The sequence below is a fragment of the Brachyistius frenatus genome, unplaced genomic scaffold, assembly GCF_029030835.1.
Source record: "Brachyistius frenatus isolate BFR_SWC_R1_liver_20210118 unplaced genomic scaffold, ASM2903083v1 Contig_26, whole genome shotgun sequence".
NCBI lineage: Eukaryota > Metazoa > Chordata > Actinopteri > Embiotocidae > Brachyistius > Brachyistius frenatus.
In genome coordinates this window covers 1,122,980-1,131,065 of record NW_027210625.1, presented here as the reverse complement: position 1 = coordinate 1,131,065, position 8,086 = coordinate 1,122,980, and positions in this window count along the sequence as shown.

The following is an 8,086-nucleotide window of genomic DNA, read 5'->3' as shown; positions in this document are numbered from 1 at the left end:
CATCTGCTCCTCTTTTAGCGTGCTGCTGCTCTTCTCTGCTCCACTCCTCCGCACTTCTTTTAAAATGCTTTTCAGTACGGTCAAACTTTCTTCTTTTCCTACTTTTCCACCCAAAATGACGGAAACTTTGATAACAAAACCCAGTTAGCTGTACTTGTCAAATAACCATACGGCTGGTGCTTGTCTTCGCCGCACGCCTCTATTTCTGCAACCGAACACCGTCCTTCTCCTCCGGAGTTCTCCTCATTCACGTCCGCCAAGTCCTCCCACTCTCTGTGCCGAGCATATCAGAAGTATCAAGCGCCACAAAACGTGTAACATTCCAGCGCGTGACTGCTGAATTCACCGCTGCTTTCCAGCGGGAAGTGTCTGCTTTTGCTTTTCTTCGGAGGGGGAAACTCACTGACATTTTCATTGTCCCGCAGCCAGCCGGTGTTGTGTTTATGAAGCCTGAGGAAATTGCACAAAAATGTGCATGCCTGCTGTAAAAAATGAGCTTTTTCACGAGAATGTATTTAACTGATCCATACACCGGGCGAAGTAGACGCATGGTTACGATTTTTTTTTTTTTTTACAGCAGAAATTAGTCTGACATAGAAGTGCAGAGCTGCCTATGCCATACACAGAGGGCATATTAATGTTTCATTGCTGAGCTGTGTGTCGATTGTTCTCTGCTTTTTCCATCGTCTTTCCTCCATCCTTTTCAACCCCCAGGTTTCCTTTTTAATTTTCTTTTTTCTTCCAAGTGTCTCCTTCCACTGTGCCATTTAAGAGAAGAGAAGGAATCCTCAAGAATTACTTAAATGTAAGACATGGAAGCTACACAAGCTTGTAATCTACTGTAGAGGTTTTTGGTTACGGCACTACTAACATGTCATGTGGTTCCCCCCTTTGGAATATGATCCTTTTTATTGTTATATTTTTAACTACAGTAAGATACTAGTATATATATGGAGATGACACTGTCAGTTCATATATCTGTTAATTCAACATGAAGTCTAAATATTCGAGCAGCTACTATACGTAGCGTCATGAAATTTGTAAAATATTCATAACCATAAACACTTTTGGGATCTTCTGTTACAGGAACATTTGCAGGGTGGATTTAACGTACAATGCCAATATTCAGTGCCAATGCAGAAGAATATATAGCAAAGTAAAAAAAAGTGCAGGTGTGGGGAACCAGAGTTTATACTGTATCCTGTCACAATCCAGCAGTTATTGTTGGCCTTTTTTTTTTAATTTTTTTTTTTTTTTTTACTGGAGCAGCAGAGTAGGGAATTCTGGCACAACTTCATCCACTTTTAAAGTGCATGGAAAAAGGGGAAAAGTCTAAGGAGGTAAAAACTCCAGCAGCATACGCTTCATAGTATAAGAATCCAATTTTCATTCGTACCAAAATATGCTCTGCTCGCATTACCATCCACCTACAGGAGTCTCTGGGAAGCACTGATTAGATTCCAGGGTCCGAATTCACAAGAAGGCAATTTTACATAAGTCTCAGAATCAATGGCTTGACACCACAATAATTACAAGTGATGTGGGTAGCTCCATTGTGTGATCTGGAAGCATCGAATCTCATACCTCTTGTATTCTCTTTCACATCTCTGTTAAAAAGAAAATATAAATACCCGCCTGGCCTTTGGTAGCAGATCTCAAAAGAACTTGCAGGAGAAAATATTGACCGCAGTCTTACCTCAATTATGGGGCTTATAAGGATTTGAAGGTGCGTTCAGGCCTGATGGAGGATGACAGTGTTTATTTTCATAAGCTCTTTTTTTTCCATGTTTCTTGCCATATTCCTGAGGACAACATTTCATCCTCGGATGATGAATGACAGGAAAGCAGAGCTGATTTAAATACGGTGTCCTTCTGTATCAGTGCCCAGTTTGCATGTAAAGGATATTGCTGCATTATCTACTCTCTCTTTAATGTCAATGCAATCGGGTATGAGCAATGTAAACAAAAAAAATTACACTGGCCTACATTTTCAGTTTAGCCTGAAGTAGTCCGGTTGAAACTCTTCCTGTCCTCAGTGAGTGGAAACATCCAGTGTGTGTGGTTTGAGCAGGGTGTGTCGGTCCACATCTGCGGTCTCTCACCAAGTCAAAAATGACTGCACCAGCATCCAGCCCTTTCCATTCATCTGACAGAGAGCAACCGTCTCATTGTGTTTACCATGACCGCGGTCATTCGAAGCTGTAGCTCTGAATATGTCAAACATTTATTCTGTCAATCGCTGATGGAAATCCAAAGTGATCATTTGGTCCGAGTTCTGGAGGGTGAACTCAACAATTTCAAGTAACATCTGCCATCAATTTGTGTCCAAAATGCTTTTTTCCCAGGCCCTCAGTTTGCTGTGTCATTCTGCATCACTTTCAAGTACCAACAATGACTGGGATATTGTCTTTGTGGACTCCCACAGAGTGTGTAATTTCATGCAAATGCATTTTTCTTTTATGATACTTCAAGCTTTTACTTAACAAAATTATACATGCTGAGAAAAACCGTCATGGATAGAGTTACACTGAAGGTTTTTCTGTTTTCTAGACGGAGCCTCATGAAGCTGACTGAGGTCAGACACATAAAGACACAAACATATTGTGCTGCTTACTTTGAGATCTGATAAAACAGCTCCGACCATAATTAGGTGGCAGTACTGAATGCATTATAACTACTTTGGAATAAACATAGTCAGTCTCGAGGAAAAGAGTCTACAGACAGTTTGGTCAGTTAAGTCTTGTTTAGGCTCAGAAACTACTTGGTTAAGGTTAGCGAAAGATCAAGTTGTGGGTTGAAATGATTTAAAGGCATTTTCCTGCATTGCGGTCTGACTCCGACACAGCCACTGGAGTTGATTGCCATCATTCTAGCCAATTGCTTGTGATTCCACCACACATACCATCAGCAGTGTATATTTTATTTGACGTCGGTTGGAGATCGTGTCAAGCTGCACAGAGCAAATCAGCCCAGCAGGAAGTCAGACAGAGGAAAGCATAGAGCACACAGTACATTTTCAAAATAGAACACCCTATGCAGACTCCTAATTGCACATACCATCAGTACATCGTCTACCTCCTGGTAGAAGAAATGTGTTCTTTATCTGCTAACAGGATGAGTGTAAAGAACTCAAATTGTACTTCAGCATAACAAATAATTTAAAAAAAACAGACAAAGAAGAAAACAATTAACAATGCTTACCCATGCAACAAGCTCAAAAACGGAGGAAAACCAAACCAAACAAAACAACGTCACACATGTAATATGACAGACCCACTTCTGGTGGTCAAAGTCAGGCCTCCGAATTTAAAGCCATTTCAAGCTTAAAGCTGGTCAACTCAACATGTATCTTTATGCCACTTCTACAAAATGTGCCAAATATCTTATTTTAGAAATAAGGGATGCAATAATAAGACCGAATGTTGCCCAAAACTTACGTGTACTATTTAAAGATACCACCCCCCCCCCTCATGTTGAAGACTCTACATGTGTAGACAGAAGACAACTTGGACAGAAGTTGGAGCACACAAGGATTTGTTTGACTTTCGACTTGCCAGGACGCTGCTTAAGATAGCCACAGGCTGCTGGGAACAGAGTGGAAAAAGTGACGAAGGTGGAGTGTGTTTGAGTCTCGCCCGGGGAACTACAGAGCTCAATCCCTTTTTAGGATCAGTCCTAGAAAAAGACGATATCCTCATGAGTATCAGCGTATGGCCGGATCAATGATAGATGGTTTCACTGAGAGATTTTGCCTTGAGGTTTTTCAAAGTTTGTTTTTGTTTTTCTACCAAAGGGTTGAGAAGAAGAGAAGAAAAGCTTTACATGTCATCCTCTCTGCTGTGGGTCCACATGATTCACAGGAGCGGAGGTACTTTTCTAGTTAGTGCAACAAACAGATGTTTTGCCTCTTTACAAACATCAATTCCACATTTACTTCAGTGGATTTCCTTCAAACAGGCCACCTCTGTCTTGTGGTATGTAAACATGCCCTTGTATGGGTGTGTCATCTTCATGAGCAGTAAAAACAGCATGTTGTACTGTTGCACAGGTCCTTCATGCTCAGAAAGCACATGTTCAGGGTGCCAAAGACATTTTCATATAGAGGACAACAGCACAAATTCTAAGTTCATTAAATCAACTCAGAAGAGGATTTTCAGCAAACTTTGTGAGTGAACTAATTTTAGGACAGTTTTGTATAAATTGTCCCTTGGATGACCTGCCAGCCATGTTTCAAAGATATTTGTAGGTCTTCCAAAGGATTTAGAATTCAACAGACTGATTGTGCAAATCTCCTGTCAAAGAAAAGTATATTTGCAGTTTCGCAGTAAACCTCGAATGGTTTGTTTATTTAGAAGCTGAAAACAGATATTCAGGTGGGGGAAAAAAATCAAGCCAGCTTTAAAGCTTCTCCAAATCAAAATACATTCATCATCTGACTGAACTTTTCAGAGTTTTTTGTTTTCTGACCTACAGTTTCAGCTCCTGCCAATCTAATTTACAACAACAATAGGCAACTGTTCTCAGCTAAAAAAACAAACAACCTCTTATAAACCCAATGTAGCCTACACTACCTCACGCAAACTAAAGGGTGACATCACAGTAGGTTCCCACTTGGGCTAAATACCAAATTATGATGCACAATGCTAAAACCAAGAACCGGGGTGACTATAAGTGGGAATTTACATAGAAAATAAAGCCACAGCAAAGACATTTTTTTTATCTTTACAAGTAAAAGGTTTTCATATGAATAGAGTTGAGGTGCAATTACAAGAAAAAAAAAACACTTCATTGCATCAACAACGGGACTAAGTGCACTGCTATTTCAAATGTATTCATAAATCGGTGCACATTTTGTGGTTTCATACTTTCTGTGACAAAACCAAACTCACTTTTTTGCCTTGTTGACACGTTTCTCACTTGGTGAGAAAACAAGCAACAAACAGAACCTAAGTGTCGTACACCCACTGAGAGAAACCTTTAAGTATGTTTGGTGCAGGTGCCGCTCGCCAAATGAATAGGAAAAAAAAAAAAAAAAAAGCGCTGCGAAGTGTTTAAGATTTCATGTGGCTCTTTGAGAGCTTTTCATTCCCTCTCAAACCCTGATTTTTCAGATTCATCTGACAGTCCTTAATGCCTCCTAAGAGCCAAAGGCTGCAATGTTCCTTGGACCCGCTTGGTAAAAGTAAAAATATAGCCTGCTACAGATGTAGAAATACAGTACAAGAATCAGAGAATATGAAATATACATGAAGGGAAGTGGATGCGGGTGAGTTTGCCTTTTTATTTGAAAAGCTCTCAACATGATCTCAATTGGGAATTTAGAGGCAGATGATAAAACGAAAATAGAAATGCTATTTTATGCTATGGGATAACACAACACCTTTATGGATTTTTGATGGAGAAACAAAGGATCTGCTGTTCAGTGCAGCTGGCAATGCAGGGAGGGATGTTATTTGATATATGACAGTTAAAAAAGGTCAAAGACAAATCAAAATAAACACATGATTTATAAATATCATCATTTTTGAACATATCTGAACTAATCCTGCAACCTAAATTTCAAAATAAACCTCCCAAAAGGCTAGTCGATGAACATCAAGAAAGTAACTTGCTGTAATTTTAAATAATTAATTGAATTTGAAATGCAGTCTACCCAAGTGACCTCCCTATGCACTACAACATAAAAACAATCAGGCGTACGTGCACAATATGTAACTATACATCTGTGAAGCAGCGTGTCTGACGCTACACTGAAAGCAGGTGAGGGGATGCATAATTCAAGACACTCCAACGGAAAGCAGATGTTGGTATACTGTGAGGTCGGGAGACCAATAATCCCCCCAACATGTCTCGCATGTGTCGGCAGCGCCACACATGTGCGGCGCATAAAACTCACGCGAGCAGAAAAAGCAGAGAGGCATTCAGGATGTATGCAGATGGACACAACCACAAATGAAGTTGAATTTGTAAAAATAACTGCCCACATAAACATGTTACATAAACAATAAGGCCACACACACGCCCCTCATTTTCTTTCTGTGTCTCTGAGTGGGTGCTTGTTCTGTGTTTGACCTTAAAACCTTTGTGTTTACCGCTGTGGGGAACAGTCCTCTCGACACTGACCTTCTACTGGTGGCTGCCTGACCAGTGTATCCTCAAACCATCCTTATGGACGTGTGTGTGTGTGTGTGTGTGTGTGTGTGTGTGTGTGTGTGTGTGTGTGTGTGTGTGTGTGTGTGTGTGTGTGTGTGTGTGTGTGTGTGTGTGTGTGTGTGTGTGTGTGTGTGTGCGCATGTGACATGTGGGCAGGGACTTCTAGCTTAATTATGTTGAATAAATAAGCAGCCCAGATTTATTGTGATTATTTTTTACCCTTGTGAATTAATCTGTTTGACTGTCTGCAGGATTTCTCTAAACCTTTCTGATTGTTGTTGTTATTACATATTTCCAAGCAATTTGGTGGTCAGATTAGTCTTTGTTTTTTCTGGGATTCATTTTATTTTGTATTTTTTTTGCATTAGGTCGAGTCCCAAATGTTCCCTCACATTTCGTTCCAGTGTCGAGAAAACACATGCAAGGCAGTCATTCATGTCTGATATAATGGATAACATGCAGATATGGTGCAATTTCACATTATAAATACAGATTTGTCAGTGAGATTGGCCTCTAATTTATCATTTTCAATGGATCTGAGACTTTTCAAAGTTAAAATGGGAAGATACAGGACAACAATATGACTTTCAGTGTTTCCTCAAACTGTAGAGGCCTTTAAAAAAACATTTCTGCTTTAGATTGATAAAAGTATATTATTTGACTTATGCAGTTCTTTGTCTGAAGTCTTAAATTAATGAGTTACAAATTCCCCTCTGCTTCTTATAATATACATTATCATTTTTTTTTCTTTCGTCTAGGTCGTGATTCTTGCTAATTAACCTCATTACACTTTGAACTGTCCTATGGGACCCCTGAGCCATCTATGAGCCACCGCCAGTCTGCTAATAACCCTCAAGTTTCGGAGAGAAATCCCAAGGAGGAGCAACCATTTTGGAAGCGACATCATCAGTTAAACACTGACATTTGAGAAGGATAAGTCGACTCCCGGAGGACAATAAATGTGTTGAAGCGGCAATCAGAGATACCAGCATTTACGTACACAATTGTTTGCCACTGAGCTAAAAATCCTAAATCAACACTTGAGCCAAGCATTCACATGAAACAGCACATAATAATGATTTTAATTGCCATTATGACTCTTCAATATTTATTTTAGCTTCCATTTTCAGCCTCTTGCATGCAATTATATAAATCCCCCCCTCAAAAAAAGAAGTTTTTTTTTCAGAACTCCCATTGCTGAAATCTTTATGTGCTATTTACTTTGTACTTAAAGTTTATGCATAATTACAGGAGAGACGCCAGATTTGACTTTTCTAAATGCAAATGAAGTCAGGGGGCCGTGAGGGGATTGTGCTGAGCCACTCAAATGAGGAAAGGGGAACAAAGAGCAACAAAGAGCAGAGGAGTCGCCCATTTTTTATTAATTGTGTATGTTCTAGCAGTTGCCCTTTAGAAAAGTCAGTGGACTTAATTAAATTACTACACACGCTCCGAGGAGGAGGAGGAGGAGGAGGAAGCAGTCGGAAAGAGCCACGCAAAACGGAGCCTCGCAAGCATTCAATCCCTTATCAACTGAGAGCCACGAGGATGCTCAAAGGTCTTTAAGTGTCCTCTGAGTCCTTCACTTACTGCTATAATATCTGGATTTAGGAGAGAAAAGCAAAGTCCTAAGCAGATAGCAAAACCGAAGCACAGCTATGTGAAGGCTAGCATCGACTCTTCTGCACGAGTTTCAAAACAGGCAAAGAAACCAAGCCAAGGCTGATGTGAGCGATATTGCCAATGCTTTCAGCCCTGCCAGCCGTTCTCCTATATAGTGCCCTTTAAACCCTCTGGGGCCCTTCTGCGTAAAGGCATTTGTTTTCCAGGTCAGCTCGCTTGTTTGCTTCTCACAGCTGAGTCCCGCTGCCTACTGTTAGCACAGCACATATAGGATAATTAAAGACAGTCCCAGGGTCGAGGGAGTTGACAG